Source organism: Coenobita brevimanus, chromosome 2 (genome assembly GCF_032717465.1).
Source record: "Coenobita brevimanus isolate Jiangsu-jjx chromosome 2, ASM3271746v2, whole genome shotgun sequence".
Lineage (NCBI taxonomy): Eukaryota > Metazoa > Arthropoda > Malacostraca > Decapoda > Coenobitidae > Coenobita > Coenobita brevimanus.
The window spans coordinates 38040711-38063021 of NC_136955.1; the positions used below are offsets into that span (position 1 = coordinate 38040711).

The 22311-nt window shown below is 38.7% G+C and overlaps 1 non-coding gene across 1 annotated transcript; it reads left to right on the forward strand.

The window, feature by feature from the left end:
- The first annotated feature begins 21759 nt into the window (after positions 1 to 21759).
- LOC145392471 (5S ribosomal RNA) lies at positions 21760 to 21878 on the forward strand. The gene has a single exon (XR_013895993.1). It is a non-coding gene; the product is annotated as a 5S ribosomal RNA (ribosomal RNA).
- Positions 21879 to 22311: the final 433 nt, after the last annotated feature.

Here is a 22311-nt window from a genome sequence, read left to right on the forward strand (position 1 = left end):
CCAAGGCTTTCTTGCATTAGTCAAAGGATATGAGAAAGGAATCTATGCTTCCATGCCCAAGAGAAACCATTGTAATGTGCAAGGCACACTCAGATGGCTCCTGGCCATATAAGCAATAATCATTCCAGGAAAAACCAAAGAAGTACTGCCTGAGGGCCTTCCTATCCACAGCTCCATATTGTCACAATCGTCGTTTCTTTGGAGGGTCCACAGGCCGTACTGGAGCGATAGGACAGGTTAAGGTAATAAAGTTGTTTGTGAGCGGAAAGATCAACAATGTAAGCAGAAGAATTAGTTGTATGGAATAGGTCATGTATGTTGGAGCTCTCTCCAAGGTGGTCAGGGATAAGGGTAGGGTGTTGTACAAGCTGCTCTAGGTCATTAAGGATTGAAAAGATGTAAACTTGTTCACCAGGTGGATCACTGAAAGGAGAGGAGAGCCAATGATGGTGGTGAACGTTGAAATCTCCTTGCATGGAGATTTCAGAGAATGGAGAAATGGATAGAATGTGTTCCATCATAGAAGTAAGATAGTCAAAGAATTTTTGATAATCAGTAGAATTAGGGGATAAGTAAACAGCGCAGATATATTTAGTTAGAGAATGACAGGAAAGCAGAAGCCAGGGAGTAGAGAATTTAGAAGAATCAAGTTCAGGAACACAAGAGCAAGATAAGTCATTGCGTATATATACACAACAGCCACCTTTGGCTTTGAAATGAGTATAGGGAAAGTAGGAGGATACAGAAAAGAGTTTGCTATCAGTTGCCTCAGACAGCTGAGTCTCAGTTAGGAAGAGAAGGTAAGGTTTACAGGACGAGAGGTGGTGCTCAACAGAGCGAAAGTTAGAGGAAAGGCCGTGAATGTTGCAGAAATGAAGAAGTGAGTCAGGCAGTGGTTCCTGGCAGCTCGTTGAGTCGTCACCGGGAGAGGCATTTATGTCCCCCCCCCCCCAACGGCCTCCCTGGGGACTCCGAGACTTGCTTATTAGCCGCCATTTTTCTTCTCTAATTTTGAAAAGGAAGTGTAGTGTGTACTGTGCATGTAGTTTGGTGTTGACAGAGAAACTTGTATTGGACAGCATGCTGACGTACTCTCTGTGTTACTGAAACAGTGAAAAAGTTCAGCAAAGGGGGATGGTCAGGAACCAGTCCCAAGGGCTGATGAAATGGGAGCTCCAGCTCTCCCTGTCATCAGCTTTCCATTTACTTTGGGAGTACCGCCCTGCTCGACTGGTGCTACTGTCTACTCCTCATGTTGTTGTTTTGGGTGTTTTTTTTTATTGGTTGTTGTTGCTTTTGGTAGTTATTTTTGTTGTTGTTATTGCTGGTTGTCGTTGTTGATGTTTCTGGTTGTTTTTGGTTGTTGTTGTTACCCCAGCCTCATACGTGACATGAACTCGGTAAACTGAGACTAAGTTACTCGGTCCTGTAGTATAGCATCCTCCTCTCGGGGATAGAGTGGCAGTTGAAGGACGTTTGCATGATCGGGCAGTAGAGCCGCCTGCTTATGTCAGTGGCACATCGTGCAGGCATCTCACTCAAGTAAAAGTAGTTGTGTGTATAACCCAAATGCCTGCCTGATGCAATACCGCGTAGCAGACGCAGACTGTAAAGAAAACTGTAAAGTAAGCACAATAATTCTATCTGTTGCCAGACTCCATGTTCATGTAAGGGGTGGCAACAGCCGAATAGCCGCCATCTTAACCCGATCACTGCCATGTTGCTACTCTCTCTCCCTCTCACAAACCGCTCTCCGAGACACCTCTCCAACCCAGCCCTCCATCTCGTTCTCGGTTTTCTCCTCCTCCCGACACCCTCCACATCACACACTTTCCTGGTCAGTCTTTCATTCTCCGTCCTTTCTACATGGCCAAACCATCTCAAAGTAAACTTTCCAGCTCATCCACATCAACACCAAGTGCTCCTTCAAGCCCTCATTTGTCTGCCTACCTCTTCACCTAACACAGACAGGGCTTCAATAAAATACTTCTTAATTATATAAACATGTAACAGGCGTCCACGCTGAAAGTGTGGAATGTGTTCGAGCGTGTGAGCGAGCAAGTTTGGCAGTGGTGAATATGTCTCATGTGGCTCGACATTTTCCTCTCATTTCCTGACCTGAATATACTAAAAAAGAACCTATTAGATTACACCAAAAAATATTCCCTCACACTTCCTAAAACCAATACTCTTCTTGTATTATTTTTAGGTCCAGGGCTTGGGACCTAGCAGGTTAATAATGACTTTGCTTTTTGCTCGCTCACAAAAATTACTTTGACCAAATATCTCGGTGCACTTCGATTCAAATGAGAAATCAGAAATTCAGAGTTTCTTTCGTCGATCAGGTTATTGCATTATTCTGACTCGGATTCAGTCAAAATTTTCCAAAACAAACAAACAAACAGAAGGTATTATTGGTTTGGAAAGGCAAAATCTGGTTGCTCTCAGCAATCGTCGGGAAATACTGCTGCGCTACTCACGCAACCTTAGACCGTTACTTCTTGCGCAGCCTGCTGTTACGCTAATCTGCCTTATAAGAAATCGTTTCCTCGATTTACGGAAAAACTTTTGGGAATTACGGGTTATCTATGAAATGAAAATAAATGAGGATTTTTATGCGATTTCCAAATTGGTGTCTATCTTTCTTGTAACTTCAAAATTGGCTGAGATATCCAAAAAAGTTCGCACCTGTACTACAGAGTTTTCCTCCCGACCCCTGTCCCCATTCTTTGTTGATGCGATAAAACTTTCGCTCCGATACATATGTCGGGGGTCCAAACTGTGAATAAATTTGGTGTTCTCGCTCGCTTCGCTCGCACGAACAACGAAGTATCGTATCCCTTTCTGTGGTGGAACTGTATCATGACTTATAAAGTTGCCTCATATGATGTAGATGGCAAGACACGTTGATAATTCCTTAATGAATACTTAAGATACTGACCGAAAGACGCACGTAATAATCAGGATTATGTTGGAGAAGGCGGAGAGCAAATTAAAAAACATTAGTGTTAACACGTTCTCTGCAATGGTTTCTTTTTATTTCTAGTAAGAAATTAAAGACGATATAATTCATGTTTTGAAGACTTCCCACAGTAATCGGATTGAATGTTAACTCCAAAATTTCTTGAGTGTGACGTTGATTTTGTTATGATTCTGCTGCCCTCAAGATTATTTGCAATCATATGAAGTCTTTATGCTACTAAACCCTATCAGTTAAAGGACTTGCTGAAGCAAGCCTAATTTTTTCTTTTTTTCTTTTGTTACTGGAAAAAACATTTCAAGAAACCGGTTAGAAAACACCTATTAAAACAGTACCAGCAACATACACATTCCACCACGTGAAGGCTTCCCTCGTCTGGATCTCGACATACAGACACCAACGGAAAACCATAAATAAAAGATAATTTCACAAGGAAAAACCAGGATGGTCTCGTGGAGCTTCAGCGACGTATTCCAGCTGAATATATCGTTTCTTGCAGCTATGATATAATACCTATGATATCAAACAGATATTAGTAACATCCGCAAGAAGATTATCCTAGCTGAAAAAAAAAAAAAAAAAATAGCCTGAGGTATTCAGAAATCAAGCCTCGAATCCTATGATCTTATCATTTTATTCTTGATATAAGCGGGTAATTTTTGCTCAGCTTAGGAAGGATCTTTGGTGGTAAGGGGTTAATTCTGTAAGTCTGTAACCTTTCACTTCGAAAGTTTGAGCCAAACTGTACAAAATAGCCTCACGGGAACAACAATGGCAGGAATAATACATAACCTCCTCCCTGTCCTACTTCATCATCATCATCTATTTCTTTTTCTTCTTCTTTGTAGCTATTGGTGTTGTTGTTCGTTGCTCTTGCTGATTTTATTGTCACGCACAGCATGCTCGACAGTAGTTTATTATTACTGGTTTTACTTTCAGATTTAACAGAATCTTTCACCTTTTCTTCGAGGCATCCACGTGACTGGTGCCGGTCTAACGAGATCTGTTATGGTGTATAATATTCTTGTCTACTGCCAGCATCTCTCTCTCTCTCTCTCTCTCTCTCTCTCTCTCTCTCTCTCACACACACACACACACACACACACACACACACACACACACACACACACACACACACACACACACACACACACACACACAAACACACACACACACACACACACACACACACACACACACACACACACACACACACACACACACACACACCATTCCTACATTTCTCCCAGTTTCTCTGCTTTCTCGCACACTCTGGCAAGTTCATTTCCGAACTAATTCTCTCAATGACCCTTACCACTAATTATTTAACCATCCCTTTGCTTCACACTCACACTGTTTACCTCGCTACCACACTCCTTGCATCACCCTCACATTGCCTGCTGCACTCTCATACTTAGTGCCTCGCTCCTACACGTCTTGACTCACTACAACACGCCTTGCTTCATTCCCACGCTGCCTACAGTACTCCCACATACGTTGCCTCACTCCCACATTGTCTGACCCACCCCCCACGCTTTCTGCCTAATTTCCACACCGAGTACCACATTCCCACACCCCTGCCGTACCCCATCGGCCTCATTCCCACTCTGCCTGCCTTCCCTCCTTTCCAGAACGTTGCACCTTTTAAACTTCCCACAGCCTTCGTTTTCTTTTCACGCCTTCCCCCACACCTGCTCATATGAACGAACTTAAAAACTCTTATGATACAAGTTTCAGATCAATCTCGCACGTTGCTCTCATTGTGTGTGTGTGTGTGTGTGTGTGTGTGTGTGTGTGTGTGTGTGTGTGTGTGTGTGTGTGTGTGTGTGTGTGTATTTTCGAAATTAGTTTCTCAGGAGGAAGATGTGCATCAAAACATTAAGGAGTGGAGTAAGTTTAGAGGGATAACTTGCAGCAGCATTCCTATAATTGTGTTTGTGTTGATTCGTCCCATTTCCCCACCATTCCAAAACAATAGACCCGTATGTACGGACACTGTTTTAGAAGGAAGATCTTGAGAAATGGTGGCTAGATGGACACAAGAGCATAGTGGAATAAAGCCCTCTTTGCCCTTTCCCCCTCGGATCTTCCTAAATGTAAATCGTTTCTGATAGTAAAAAGAATAATAAGGACGCCAACGTGCTGAAATGATTAACAGACACAGTTTCTAACCTTTTCACATAAGCAGGTGTCTCGCAAAAATAATATTGTTTAGAAATAGAGCATATAAAAAAGTCAGTGTACTTAAGTGGTTAAATATAAACTATGAAATCAGGAAGCAAGTGATGATTTTTTTCGTTATACTACTTGAACAAGATAGTTATTATATCATGTTAAAATTAGTACTCCAGCTCGTTAACTGGGAATGTATTGTATAGAGTGTTGTACAATACGCACACACACACACACACACACACACACACACACACACACACACACACAGAAAGGGAGGGAAGAGAATGTCAGGCTGAGCAAAGTTCGGCTTTCATGACTGGGTGTAATTAGTACAGTGTAATAAGAATTCATAATTAAATGTGTAAATAGTCTTAAGCTGTTCATTCATTACTATCATTTGTTTGGGTTTACTGACTCGGTATTTTTAAGTTTCTAATAATTGTGTAATTACATACAAGTTGAGTTAGCATTTTAGTCAAGTGTATTCTGCTGTGGGTTTATTTAAACACTGACACTCATCAACCCAAGTGTCAGCGTAACTTCATGAAATTTAAAGTTCTGAGTGACACAAAAGATGGTTCTGTCATACATATTCTCCCCGTGGCTTCTCTATATTAGTCACAGACAAGGACCCATTTGAGATCAGTGTTTACAGCATAATTTCTTCGGCCCTGTCTTTCCTCGTAAAGCATGCTGCGTCCTGCTCATGTACTACGTCGTAAAATACTAAATGTGTCGGGTTTATACTGTCTTCTCTACCTTATTCCTTCCTCTTCTGAACGAGACAGCTGAATCATCTTCCCCTTTTTCACATTAACTTTCCTTCATTGCCTTTCTATCCATTTGACTATTGGGACCTCACTCAGCTCAACAAAAGTATCTTGTGTTTATCTCCAGAGTGATAAAAAATTTCGCAGCTGAGAAAAAATCGTCCTGTTATTTGTATATTTTTGTTGCTGTGACCCTCGTTACATCTACAAGGGAACCCTATGGAGAGCAGTCTGACGCACGTTGCCCATTTGTAGTTCACCATGCTCATATTAGTACACAGGGATGGAGGTGAGGGACGTTTGTATAATACTCAGACGTTTGCAGATTCAGCCATTTGTACCAGTGCCATACCGTGCTGGCATCCCACTCCAGCACCATGACCTGTGGGTAAAAACTAAGTTAGTGAAAACGCGAAGTGCCCAGCCACGGGGGCACTAATATCCCGGCTCCAGTGAACACCATGGAAGACCACGAGTTACATCAACTACTTACCTGCGAATGGGAAAAAGACTCAGGCAGACTTTCAAAAATTTTAATTATATATATATATATATATATATATATATATATATATATATATATATATATATATATATATATATATATATATATATATATATATATTCCACGCCTTTTTTGCGTTATAGTTCTCACACATTCTTCCCCCTTCTCTCTCTCTCTCTCTCTCTCTCTCTCTCTTCGAAGTTTATACTGTTTACTTTCGTCCCTTTCCTATTTCATGCATTAACTGGTCCTCCCTCCTCCCCCATACATTTTCACTGCCTCTTTCCACGCCCCCATTCCAAGCTTTCACTGCGAATTGCCTTTTCATGAGGGTTTAGCTGAAAGGAGTTTGAATTAATTTTCTATAAACCACTTCAGTATCTCACATAATCCAAATGATATCGCCAGGCTATAGCGTAAAAAAATCTGAGTGAAGTGGTTACACTTTTCATTCACAGTTATCTATAACTAAAGGGTTTTATTCAGTTTGTCGGCGATCTTTTGGAGATAAGATTTAAAAACCGAAGATGATTTCCTGGAGGTAGCATCAGTTTTAACATATCTAATTATACACTGGTTTCAATGTGTGTGCATATGACCTTATATTTCTCCCACTTTAAGACGCTTTGACATAATTCTCCTTAATGGATTATCTCCAAATATAAACATTAAGCTTTCACTGTCATTTTTTTTTTTTTTTTGTGATAACATTCTTTTTTTTAATTAAGATAATATTTTGACTGTAGTAAGAGTAAGTTCAAAGAAAGCATTGCTGTACTGAAGGCTGAATGGACATTGTCTCATAAATCTTCACTATGAGCATCCTGTTATAATATATAATCGAGTCCTGGGGAAATTATAATATAAAACGTGATGATGTTAGTGACTGGCATCGACACCCGCTCTCCTCCTTACTCGACAATAAAATCCCCCTGTCAGCCAGTGCACAGTAAAGGTTTCCTCCCGGGGCCCAACTGGTGTGTTGCTGTAACCAAATTTACGCCATCCATGTGACTATTGCCACACGCTCACAGAAATGGTTCGAATTCCCACCAGCAGCTATAATGTGACCCTCCTTGTTTTGTGTGTGTGTGTGTGTGTGTGTGTGTGTGTGTGTGTGTGTGTGTGTGTGTGCTTCATCTCCAGACAGATGTTGCTTAACAAAACAAATGTATCTAAATTATTCTTAATTTCTTGACTACGAAAGTTATATCTCTAAAGGAATTTTATCGCATGGCGTTAGTAAACAAATAGCAGAGAATGTATTATAAGTGACTGGTTTACTGATAATTATTTGTTAAGTCGTTCACCACGATAATTTTATCTTAAGCTGGATGAGATAACCTGTGGGCAGCAGTAACACTATGTGCAAAACAGCATGATCCTGAAGTAGTTAACAGGCTGCTTGTCATGGAACCAGAGCCAGAGAATAACATATGCTGTATATGAATTTTACTCATTTGCTTAAACTGTTCATGGTGAGGATAAAATGAACACAAGAACGTCATATTAAAAAAAAAAAAAAAAAAAAGAACATTAAGGGATTGCAACATTCACACCCCAACATTCGTCTAGGAGCCGAAGTATTGCATGTATCCTGTGGCCTTGACCTTTGACATGTTCATATATTCGACTGATTTCATGCATGTTTTACCTTACTCCTGTCCATGAGATATAATTATGTTAGAGATCGTTGAGCTGCTGACAGTGATATATGACGGTAGAGGGTGTGGAGAGGGGGGGAGGATAATATGGCGAAAATGGAAAGGGAGAGGAAGAGAAAGCTGCAGAGGTACACGAAGTGGAAGAGGAGGATGAAGAGGAAGAGGGAGAGGTAGAGAGGGAATGAAATGTAGAGACAGGGGGTGAAGAGGAAAACAATGGGAAAAGAAATTAAGCAAGGATGGAATGTGTAGAGGGAAAGGGAGTGAGGAAGGAAGAATAAGAGGCAATGAGAGAGAGAGAGAGAGAGAGAGAGAGAGAGAGAGAGAGAGAGAGAGAGAGAGATGGGAGGGACGGGGAAAAGAAAAGATAAAGATGAAAACATGTACAAAGATAAGTATGGGGATAATGTCAGGAATAGATCAGAGGATACTTACAGAGAAGAAACAAAGACAGCGAAAGAGACAGTGACAAGAACAGTGACAAGGACTGTGACAAGCACAGGGTCAGGGGCAAGGATAATGACAGACAGGGTCAGGGACAAGAACAATGACAAAGACAGAGCAAGAACAAGGATAGTGATAAGTACAGAGTAATAGCAAGGACAGTGACAAGGACAGGGTAGAGGGGCTATCACACGGTACCTCATATGAAGTTTGCCGAGAAGGCGAGAGTAAATCGGCACGATATCGTGGTAAATGTCGATGGTATCCTCGGCAAGTTTGGAATCCGTTTGGACGGATTCTCGCCCATCATACGAGGTTCAAAACAATGTAACCAACTAGGCAACTCAACAGAAAATCATTTTATATTTTAGCAAATAACATTTAATCTATTACAAAATATTTGATAAATACTTTCAAATAAATATTATTTATTATTAATGCCTAAAAGGGTAAATATTTCATGCATTGATGAAAACTGTGATGATGTTGATAAAATAATCATGTATTTACATTTCGGGACTAGGCTGCCAGACACACTACGTGAGGCGAACACAACACAAGAGTGCAGTACCCCAGTGCAGTGCAATATCTTCAGCAATTCCGTCATGTTTGTATACAAAGCTGCTTTTCCTTCTTCTCTATCGAGTCGGCGATCACATTCTCCCGTGACTTTTACTGGGTACAAACGAGACGGGCTTTGGCAACAATGTGAGAAGAAGCATCGTCGCCGACAATACGAGGAGCGTGTGTGATAAGGTCTGTGCCTGGTTACACGGAAGATTTCCTCGGGAAACCTCCTACGAGGTACTGTGTGATACCGCCTGAAGATCAAGGACAGTGTTAGGGAGAAGGACAGTGACAAGGACAGGGACACGAATAGGGACGGGAAAACACAAGGGCAGAGTCAGGGTTAAGAACAAAGAAAGGACAGAGAGAAGGACAAGAACAAGAACTGTGACATAGACAAGGCAAGGAACAAGGATAAAACAAGGACAAGGACAAGGAGAGGGACAGAAAGACTGGAAGTAATAGGTAGAGGAAGAAGGACGAAATTGGAGAGAGGAAAATAGAGACAGACACTGATGCACGATTAGGATAGGAGCAAGGACTGGGATAGGGACACGAACAGAAACAAAAACAGGGGCCGTGACAAAGAAAGGAATATGCCAGGGAAATGGACAAGAAGGAAAATGATATCGGGAGGAACAAGGACAATGAAAAGGTTAAAACAACTGGTGGTAGGGTTAGGTTGAGGTAATGTTATGAAGAAAGGATAAAGGAAGGGAAGATGGTGTGGATGTGTGTGGTGTGGTGGGGTAAAGGTGCCGTGTATGACATATGACCGTGGTGCAACATATTTCACGAGCCATTGCAGCCTCACACTGGTGCTCTTTGGCAGGAGACGCCAGTGGGGGAGAATGTGATGACCTGGAAAATGTTAGTCAGAATATTACATATATACGAGTATATATATATATATATATATATATATAATCCTCTGAAGTAGTACGCAGAGGAAAAAGGACTAAATTGGTGAGAGAGAGAGAGAGAGAGAGAGAGTGTGTGTGTGTGTGTGTGTGTGTGTGTGTGTGTGGTGATATATCTGAATTTGTTTGAGAATCATTCGTACCAAACGTTGGTTTTGAAATATGATGATGATGATGATGATGATGATGATGATATGACTTACCGCCTGGACACACAGGGGTCGATCATTACACATGTGTTTATCGTCTGTGGAGTCCGCCAACTTTTTTCTTTGGAGGATATCCTCGCGGTTATACAATGATTCCTAGCGACTAATCTAAAGAAATTTATTATGCTATTTATACAGAAAAAAACACTGTACTTGCACCTGATAAAAACAAGAATGATGATCAAGAAGAACACACAAGAGTTTGCTAATGTACTGTGCCACTGAGATATATTCTCGTAAGATTTAAGATCTCTAGGCTTTCTTCTGTACTTTTTATTTTCATTTTGCATCTTAATAATGGTAATGAATGGTATATAATGTAGTAACTTAAATCTGATTTACTCACATTAGTGTTGTTTGCTGAGAAACACATGGTAGAGAGAGAGAGAGAGAGAGAGAGAGAGAGAGAGAGAGAGAATCCCTGATAATGAATTAGGTGACTATGAATAATGAGTGGATTAATGAACTATAAAGAAGAAATTGCCTGATAATTGGAGAAGTAATTAAGGAAACGATACGAGATAATTAGAGAGATCAGGCAGACGAATCAGGCACAAGAAGCAGAGTGAAAAGTTTTAGTGAAGCAATTAATTGCCATTCTTGTCCACCTGTTCACAACAAGCACCTTAAACGTAGAAAAACAGAATTGGAAAACTTAACTAATATTCTTCTTGTGTTCCTGTGGCCTTTTGTTGACATTTTGTGTGGTAGTCTCACGTCTCTCATTTTGGCATCATCATCATCATTTGAAACAGCAGCAGCAACATATTTCCCACTGTCATTGACAGGGTTACCATCTGAAGAAACAGATAAGAGAAGAAGCCTGTCATTAACATCATCATCATCCGTACCTTATTTTCCACCATCGTGGATAGGCTGAACTAAATCAAAAACAGCAAAAATGAATCCACCGATGTACGAAGAACTATCGTCATCATCACCATCATCATCACCCCAATCCTGGAAACATACAAAACACAAGGGGGGGGAGGTAGGGTATAATTTCATCATCATAGATTATTTCCCTACATCATCAATGAAGATGGCATGATCCTGAAACAGGAAATCATAGATGTAGGAGAGATTTATCATCACCAACAACGGTTGCAGAGTGAAAATGAAAGTCGGATGAGTAAAGGTCATTTTTAGAGTATGAAATATTTCGCGTTGCTCGTTTCACTGTGGTTTGTTCTAGCAGTGAAATCTTGCTTGGCCACCATTGTAATCATCATCGTCATTCTCAGCACAGTTATTAACGTTATCATTAATTATCAACGCCATCTTCAGTCATTCTTTTCAGTGCCGTCGTCATCAATATCATGGTGTCATCCTCTTGAAAATGGGATTACCGAGATCCAGAGACAGCACAAAACCAAAACACTATCCCACGCATTATCATCATCGTTTTCATTATTACAGCCCAATTTTCCCCTTTCATAAATGTGGTTGACAGGATCAGAAAAGAAGGAAAGGTAAAACAAAGACTAGGGCAGCTACCATCATCATCATAATCAAGTGCAGCAACAGCAGCAGCAGAAGCAGCATTACCATTAATAACCTCGTTTTTATTAGCACTCGTTTAAAGGCCTCCTTCGGCGGCCTCCAGTCGATGTCAAAAGGCCAGAAATGAGTCATAACTCTCGACCCAGCGGCCCGATAGGACTGGAAATTGTTTTATTCTTCAAGTTAGAGCATGACATGAGGCAAAGTTTGTAGTGTGTACCTACATGAACCACATTATAATGTTAATGTAGCTACATACTTTCTCTCTCTCTCTCTCTCTCTCTCTCTCTCTCTCTCTCTCTCTCTTCCATCATTTTATTAGTATTAGTTTCAGTTTTTTTCTGTTATTATTTTCATCAGCTTGCCCCCTTCATTCCTTCACATAACTCAGTTTTTCGTTCATCTCTGTATTCATTCATTCGTCTCTCAGTTTTTTTCATTCCTTTCAGTCGGGATACAAAACTTACTGATGTGGCCTGTGAAACTGCTTGGGATTATATAATTATTATTATTATTATTATTATTATCAATATTATTATTATTATTATTATTATTATTATTATTATTATTATTATTATAATTATAATTTTTTGTATTATTATTATAATTGTTATTATTATTATTATTATTATTATTATTATTATTATTATTATTATTATTACTTGCTTAAAGGCCGCTTCGGTGGCCTCTGCTCAATGTCAAAAGGCCAGAAATCAGGCATAATTTGGGAACCAGTGGCCCGATTGAACTGGAAATTGTTTTATACTTCAAGACAGCATATTAATGGTACCTTGCTCTAACAAAAATTGAGCTACGTTATGCCGTTTGTGCTGTTCCGGTAACAAACAAACCAACAAACATACAGAAATCGGATCATTATAACACAGATGAATGGCATCCGATAATTCTGTTTGAATGCTTTCTCAAAAGTTAATTGCTTTCCCACTTTGTTATATCCTTCGTTCTTGTTTCTTGATTGTTGCCATCCAGCTGTCATTGAAAAAAGTAACTGTTTTTGTTGCTGTCTAGGATGATGGGTTGGGAAGGATGCAGGAACAGAAAACAAAAGAAAATGTTACAGATGTAAATGCAAAAATTATCGTGGTATAAGTGTGCTGGGTGTTGTACAAAAGTTATGTGGAATAAAAAAATTGTCAACATTCCCAAGTGAATGCAGGATCGTCAACACACAACGCCAGAACACTGACATAGTTCTGTGCAAATTGCCACGACTATTAATGAACATCCATAAACAAAGGATTCCAAAACAGTTTTGTTACTCTGGTTTGACTTCTGAAAATGCCCCACCCCAAAGAAATACACCATGAGTAAATAATAATAACAATATTAACTAGAAAACGGAAATTGCCATTAGCACTTTCAATAACTCACCACATGACAAGGTCATCCGTCTTGTGCATGTGACTGTTCATAAAAAAAGCTAACTTTGAACTTTGACACTGACGGTGGCCTTGAGTTTTTTGTCAAGGTCATTAATACTTGGTAGCTTTGCACAGCATATCAAGTTCTATCAGCTACCAAGTTTGGTGATTGTAGGTCACATCTATCTCGTTATTTTTTTTTTTTTTTACTGTGCACTCATTAACCCCAAACTTCTTTCCATTGACCCCTGGGAGATCTCAGAAACTACTGGCCCAAATGGACCCAAAGGCATTTCAGACTTGCTCCCCGACATTGGCTATGCACCACAAAATTTTCAAGTCTGTACCTTTAGCGGTTTCTGAGAATCCGTGGATAGACTACTTTCATTGGCTTTTGGATGTAACTGTAAAACCCGGTATCATCCAGTTCCCAGTACTGGGAACTGGATGATACTGGGTCCTACGAAGCCGACATCTGGGAGACTCAGATGGCCAAGTATGATGGCCATAGCTTTGAACTTGGGTGAATACGAACAGTTTATTTCTTCTTCATTACAACAACAATAATAATAATAATAATAATAACAAAAACAGTAATAATAATTATAATGATGACGAGAATAATATAACCCACCACTGGCATGGTGAATAATAATAATAACAAAATAATAATAATAATAATAATAATATTAATAATAATAATAATAATGACTTGAACAATATAACTCACCTCTGGTGTGGTGAGTTATAACAGGAGTAACTAGAAAACAGAGATTGGCATTAGCATATTTCAATAACTCTCCACATGATGAGGTCATCCGTCTTGTCTATGTGACCTCAGTGAATAAGAAATTAAACAAATTTTAAAATTTGACCTTGGCTATGACCTTGAGCTTTGGGTCCATGTCATTCATACTTGATAGCCATGCATAGCATATCAAATTCTGATTGTAGCTCAATTCTATCTTTTTTTTTTATTGTGCACTCAATTCCCCCAACCTACTTTTCACTGACCCATGGATGATCTCAGAAATTACTTGCCCGAATGGATTCATACTCAATTCAGACCTGCTTCTTGACCTTGGCTATGAACCACAATAATTTCAAGTTTGCACCTTTAGCAGTTTCTAAGAATTCACAAAGGCTAGTTTTGTAGGTTTTGGGATGTAAATGGAAAACCAGTACTGTGAACTGGATGATATTGTGTCAAATACAGCCGCCAGCTGGAGGATCCAGCTGGTCAAGTATCATGGCCGTAGCGTTAAAGTGGAGCGAATATGAGCAATGTACAGTAAGCAACAATAATCGTGTCGTGAAATTCGGTGAAAACATAAGCTAACGGGCTAAGCGTCTGGTACATTCCCCCGTCTGTCATACGGAGGGTTCATAATGTTTCACGAGTTACATTTAATCTTCAGACAAAACCGCGACACAACTACTGTTGCTCACTGTGCAGTACTTCTTTGTAAGAAAGAATAATAATAAGACTAAGAATAGGAATAATATTGGCAAGAACAGTATAACTCACCACTGGTGTGGTGAGTTTCAACATGAAAACTGAAATTGCCATTAGCAATTTCAGTAACTCGCCTCATGACAAGGTCGTCCAATATCTTCTTCAGTTCAACTGCAGGGGCCGATTTATTCCCCAATATCCCAACATTGTAGCTATCGCTGGACTTGGTGATTTCAATACCTTTCATATAGTGAGCATTTTGAAGTGAAGAGCTGCAGCAGTAGGGAGCCCCTTTGGGTGATCTCAGAAAATACTTTCAGACCTGCTTCCCCAGCTTGGCTATGTCCCACAAAAATTTCAAGTCTGTACCTTTAGTTGTTTCTGAGAATCCACAAATAGACTATTTTTATAGGTTGTTGGATGTAACTGGAAAACCAGTACTGGGAAGTGGATGGTCCTGATTCATAGGAAGCTGCCAGGTGGGGGGACTCACATGGCCAAGTATGAAGGCCGTATCTTTGAAACTGTGTGAGTACAAGCAATATACGTCTTTGTAATAATAAAAATAATAATAATAATAATAATAGTAATAATAATAATAAAAATATCAATAACAATAATAATAATAATGAGAATAATAATAATGACAAGAAAAGTATAACTCACCACTGGTGTGGTGAATAATAATAATAATTATAATAATATTAAATAATAATAATAATAGTAATAATAACAATATTATCAATAATAATAATAATAATAAGAATAATAATAACTACAACAACAATAATAATAATAATATTAATATTAATAAAATTATCATTATTATTATTATTACTATTATTATTATTATTATTATTATTATTATCATTATTATTATTATTATTTTTTTTAATTAAATAAAAAATAAATAAGTAAATATAAAACAAGTAGGAGCATTCACAGAGTGCAACACCTGCATCTAGCAACTGGTTTCAGTGCCTAGTGGACAGATAGCTCTCAAAATCGAATTACTATAATCTTCTCAAACACTTAACCCTCCCACCAACTTAGGTTCATATAAGATGAAACCGCTTAAGTTAACTTATGCTGGGACACTGACTGTTTACTTTTCCTTGTAACCTTGACCTTCGACCTATTGTTCTAAGACTTAAGGGGATTATTTTTTGACAGACCTTTAACCCTTACAGTAAGGTTAACTAAACTAGGATTAATATGGTTTCATTTATTTTGTCAACAGTAATATACACTCATCGATCTTTGACATTGCCCTGGGCCATTACTGTTGACTGCTTGTTCTCAGAACTGAAGCACGATCTCGCCTTACCCTCAACCCTTCTCACAAGTTCGGTCTAAAAAAAAAAAAAAAAAAGATTCCAGATCAGTGTGTGACATAGACCCATCACTTAAACCAATTATCTTGTGCTCTGAAGAATAGGTTTTCTCATGGGCTGTCCGTCCACCCTTCCACCATGTTTGGTTAACTTCAGATAAAAAGTGTTTCAGTAACGTTATTAAAACACACACACACACACACACACACACACACACACACACACACACAAGCGCGTGCTGCTAAGAATGTAGCACCCGATCTTCCTTTGCGAGACGCGGGCGAAATCAAAGGTAAGCAACCACGCCCTTTCCAGATCCATGTGGCGAGGCCAAGCCACGGGAACGGCCAGAACGACCCACGACCCACTACCTGTAGTATGGTGGACAAGGAATTACTGGGGCCAGAAGTTCCTAAATGACAAACGTGAATGCATGCCAACGACATTTGTAAAGATGCTAAGTTAGGTTAGATTTATAGGCTTGAGAGGTTTGAGGGGCTTTTCTCCCAAGTGAGGGAAAATGAATAATGGTATTACTCTAAACTAACCAAGCATATATACAAATGGTCAACACAGGGTGAGGTGGGCATAGCGTTAGCGTGACGACATCATCAGTGCATGTGTACTTGTCATTTAGAACTTCTAACACGATGCAACTTCTGGTCTGTTGCACCAGAATTTACATGGGCCCCTGTGGGTAAACTAATTCAGACAGCTTTTGTTACACGAGCGAGAATTTCGAAGGGCTGAAACCTAGATGAACGATGCTGTGACCCATTTCCTTTTAACAGTATAAAGACTACTACTATTTCCTGTGTGTTCCGGAAGGCAGCGAAAGAAGAATTATGGCTTTACTTGAGTTTTTATTTATTTTTTTCAAGGTTCCTGAAGGATTGCTATTTTTTTTTTATGTAGTTCATTTCACTTAAAAATAATGAGATACTTTCTTTCGGGAGGAGTAACATAAAAATCACGATATCAGGAAAAAAGCATAAATGACAGGTTATTAGTGCTCGTACTTTTTGAAGGTTGCCTCGTTGTTTTGGAAAATAATAGAACAAGCTCGATTATGCCAAGTAAGTATCGGTAAGGCTCTGAGGATTATGAAAAGGAATGTTGACAAACACAGATCTCACTCGGTGATGGAACCATTAAGTAACTGCATTAAAGTAAATAACAACACAAAATATATCATAATAAATATATAAATAATAATAAATGAATAAAAATAAATAACATCAGCAAGCCAGCTCGCTCAAACGCATTTAAACCTTGATTTGGGGATGCATAAAACCTAAATGCAATACTGTTTTTCATCGGTTCTCATCAATTTTCTTATAATATGCATAAATAACCATTTCTTGATTTTTGTTCCTCACCCTGGCAACACTGTGTCTTCTTAGCGTAATGTGCCGAGGCATCTTGAAATGAATGGCCTTCATTTTAACTTCCTCCTGTTTAACCATTTTAAAAGGGGACAATGTTTGTAGACAGTCAGCCTTTGATTCTTAATCTTTATCAATTTTTGCTTTCCATTTTCCCAAGTCGACGTGCATGAAACATTTTTCGGGTGAAACTCCCAATTATTTGTCGCTGTCACTCTCTGTGCTATTGTACTGCACCTTCCGCATTTTCTTCCCCTTGGAGACACCAGCTGTCAACCTGTGTTGAAGAAACCCATTACTGGATGCTGACTTGGCTTTTGTGTAAGACTTCATTGTTTCAGATGTAATTTTCAAAATAAAAGTATTTTACTTTCAATGTTTCTCATGTCTCAGCAAATCAGTTTCCTCACCTTTCTATTCAGTACAATCTCCAACAAAATTATTTCTTTATCTCTAAATGCACAAAGGTGTAACACTCATCTTCTCTGGGTATTTATGGTGTCTTTTGTTTCCCTCTTCATATTCCAGGAGAGACACCAGCTTTCAGGCAGTGATGCGAGACTGCTACATTATATTCCAACGTAATAGAGTATCACAGTTTCAGAATTTAATGACTCGATTTCATTCATGATCCATTCATTAAGAAAATCATAAGATGTCGTCTTTATATTCGTTCCAGCTATCATCAAACAGTTTAAGTTAGCTGAAAACACATTGTGCAAAGAGATAATTTCCCTATCGTCAGACGGATTAGTTAGGATAGAGGAAACATTTTGTTGTCAGGGGCTTAGCAGAGAGCTCAGAACTTGTAGGCAAGCTCCTAATTTCTGTCAGAAATATTGGTAATCCAGGATTTGAGTAATGTTTTAGAATACGATAACTTAAAGAAGTTTATGTTTTTAAAAAAGTCACCTTTACGTGACTTACTTCCAAATGTTCATATCATGACTTTGGTAAAAATAGCTCATCAGATGTTGCATGTACTGAGTCGATATGCCCAGCTTATTTCTGCACGAATTCCTACCTCATGTAGGAGCCTCATCCGGCCCGAGGTGGAGTAGATCTCTAAGTATGACGAAAATCACTTTCCACCAAGATAATCTCTAGACACACTAGACTCATACTTCAATATATATATACATATATATATATAATATATATATATATATATATATATATATATATATATATATATATATATATATATATATATATATATACACACACACACACCCGAAGCTGAAAATTATAGAAAAAAAAAGAGCACGGAAAGTGTGCAACACCTACACACACCACTAATTGCCCTAAGGCCTGAAAATCTGAATTAGACCTTTGATCTTGACTTTGGCTGATTGCTCTCAGAACTGAATTGCAGTATTTCATTCTTGCCTGACGTTTAACCACTTCGTCAAATTTGATGCAGATTGATCAAAAGTTTTTGAGTTAACCTTGTCTTGTGACCATGATTACATTTTATCAACAGCCGTATGAGTCAATGTTTGATCTTCCCCTAAGGCTTTGTACTTTGACTAAATAACTGTTGTCATAATCGGAATCCTTCATTCGTGCATGAGTCTCAACACTTCCTCCGAGTTTGAACTAAAAAATAAATAAATAAATAAATAAAAAAAAGATAAAAGCTGCTTAAGTTGATATTGGTGGATCAGATTATATCAAGCTCTGTGACAGTGATCATTGACCTCGTGCAAAGTAATAGATCAACCGCTAGGCAGACCATCTATCCTTCTACTGAAATGTGTTCAAGACTGGATAAAAACTGTTTCAGTTATTTGTTGTGCTCCGCTGCCTGCACTCTTCTCTGGCCACATTCCGAACTTCTTCAAGATGAATGGTTCCTTTGCTAGAGGGCTCTCCATTTTTTTCTATCAGAGGCATTGGTTTCAAGATCTTCTGATAATTATGACTTTGCATTTCTTCAGTGCTGTTCACAAATGATCTTCATAATTTTCTCTTCTTCTGTCCACTTGGGTTTCGGCATGGTGCAGGGAGTTAGCCATACAGAACTTGGCGGGGAAGGTAGTGCTCAGGCGTGTGGAACGCGTGTTCGACCCATCTCAGCTGTTTTTTAGCCAGCGTGGTCTCTGTGCTGGTTGACTTTGCCCCCTGGAATATTTGTGAGTGAGAGACATCTGGCCGTATGCTGAAAGCTAATGTAGGCCTAGGGAGGGCGGTGATGGTTCGGACATTTAAAAAATATATATTTATAACAATTCAGGTTTAAGCAGGAGAGTAATCTGATTTATGTTAAAATGTTGCCACATCATTTGGCTTTTTAGACTGATCATATGAAATTCTTAGCTCTTTTCAGCTTTAAGCTATAGTTAACGAAACACAAGTGACTAAATCGTCCGAACCATCCTTACCAGTGGTGATGGTTTGGACAGAAGGGTGGGATGGTTCGGCCATAGGTATTACTCAGCATATTCTTAAAATTATGTGAGTTGGATTGGATAAAACCAAACATTTATTGATTCAAAGACATTTAATTTTCCTAAAGTACAATATTAAACTTCAGAACATAAATGAACCACTTGATATTTGTTTAAAAAAAACTAATACTTTATAACTGAAATAACTTTCACCAGATTTATTAGTAACTTACTTAACCTCTTACTTTCTGCTTCAAATTTATGCATAATTAGCCTCTCTCTCTCTCTCTCTGGAATATTGACTTCACTTTTATAGTGACTAACTTAACACTTTTAACGAATATTGAGCCTGCAAAACTGAAATAGAAGTTGTAATACCCCTTCCATCTTTTTAAAATTTGAGAAATAGGTTAAATAAACAAAGCTATACATATATATTCCCTGATAACTATGAAGAATGGTGTTTCACTATGTATTCAGATATAAATGATCAAAAGTAGCGTTATCATTTTGATAAGGTCATGACTTGGTAGTAGTGGAGGGATACTGTAGTTCGGACTGTCCGAACCATCCCCCTCCTTAACTGTCCGAAACATCCCGAATCTATGTGATTAATTGACGGGTATTCTCAAGTTTCACCCGAGAGAGTTTAACATTCGTTTTTCATAACAATATGTTCTACATGCAACACAGATTCACCCTGATAATGCACAGTTCGATGCTTGGCATATACATTAAGGTAGAGCTTACGATATGCACCCAAATTATTACATAAGAGATGCAAAAAAACATAAAATCTGACCTGCATCAAAAAGTGAGGGGTTTCTAGCATGGAGGTTCCGCGTGGCCGAAGTAAACAAACTCTCCCACTTTCTTGCTAGATCACACGGCCCTAGGTCCCATACGTTTCTCATGGAATGCACTGTCCGAACCATCCCACTGTCCGAACCATCACCGACCTCCGCCTAGGGCCTTAACTAAATGCCCTATATCAAAACGGTATGCTAAATATTTAAGTAGGGAAAGAATTCCCTCCAGTCTTATGGATTCTTCCAAAATATCTGACGGGAAACATGCTATGGCATCCATAAACATTATATATAATTATTTGCAACAAAATAGCCCTGTTCCTGCAGAAAACATAGAATAATGTGACCACTTTATGTCTAAAATATTTTTATATGATTAAAATACAGTGCAAGTATACAATGGAACTGTACTGATTGTTATTAAAACCCAAGGGCTGTACCTTACACAGTAAAAGAAGGACAAGCACAGACCTTACTTAGCGCTAGTGGTGACATGTGGTGACATGCACGTCATATTTAACAGTAGTTAATAATAGGTTGATTCTCAAACTTGTATACATTAATTATTCATGGGATCCAACTGAATATCGGAAGTTCAGTGAATGCTAGAGGTATTAATGTGCATGTTACCATTTCATAGATAACGAGAAAGATACTGTTTTTAGGAAATAGTCCAAACTATGAAATGTTGTGACAGAATCAGATCATCTTAGCGTTTTAATCTCAGGAGCTGCAAACTATGTTTTGCTTTTTTATGATACAGGTGTTAAATAAGTACCAGCAGTATCCTATTCATAATTATTGGTAATCCTTAAGAAGACAAAAGACCACCTAATGTTGCAGTTTTCTTCATTTTTTTCAATACCTTAACTCTTCACGGAATTCTTCAAGTATTTTTCGTCTGCATTTTAAAGTTTCAGTGTTTATTTTTTTTAAAAATAGTAAATAGTTTTTTTTTTTTTTTTTTTTTTAAGGCACTGTTTATAGACAGACACTATCTTACGTTGTGTGAAGTTAGACGAACATCATCTCAGAACGCCATTTTTGGGCGAAATTACTTTCATCAGTGCCTATTACTCCAAACTTTAAAAACTTTCGTAACCTTACCCAACTTTATTTATTACCTAACCCATTTTAGGCTAACCTAACCAATCTTGTATTAACCAAAATTACCTTAACAATTGCGCAAATACAGACGGACGCCATCTTAGAAAAACTTTTTTTTTTTTTTTTTTTTTTTTTATTAGCAAAATTACACTTATCAGTGCCAACGGCCATACCACGTTGAGTACACCGCTTCCCGCCCGATCAGCGAAGTTAAGCAACGTTGGGTCTGGTTAGTACTTGGATGGGTGACCGCCTGGGAACTCCAGATGCTGTTGGCATCCCTACGTGTCATGTGGGGTTGGTGGAGGATTAGTGACCCTCCCTGTAAAACAATTAACTCTAAGCCCTTGGCCACCCCGTCTGGGATACATGGCGTCTGGCAATGAATGAATGAAAAACACTTATCAGTGCCTATTTATCCAAACCTAAGCTACATTTTCGTAACAACCCAACCTTAATTATCCTAACCTTTCCTAACCTACTTTAGGATAAGCTAATAAGTTGTATGCTAAACTAAGCGAACTTATCCTAACGTGTGTGAAGTCTGACGGACGCCGTTTCAGAAAACCATCAATGGGCGAAATTACTCTTATCAATGCCCATTTACCCAAACCTAACTTAAATTATCGTCACGTAACCCAGTCTTATTCATACTAGCCTAACTAAATCTATTTCACGCTGACCTAACCAAAATTATCCTAGTCGAAGTTT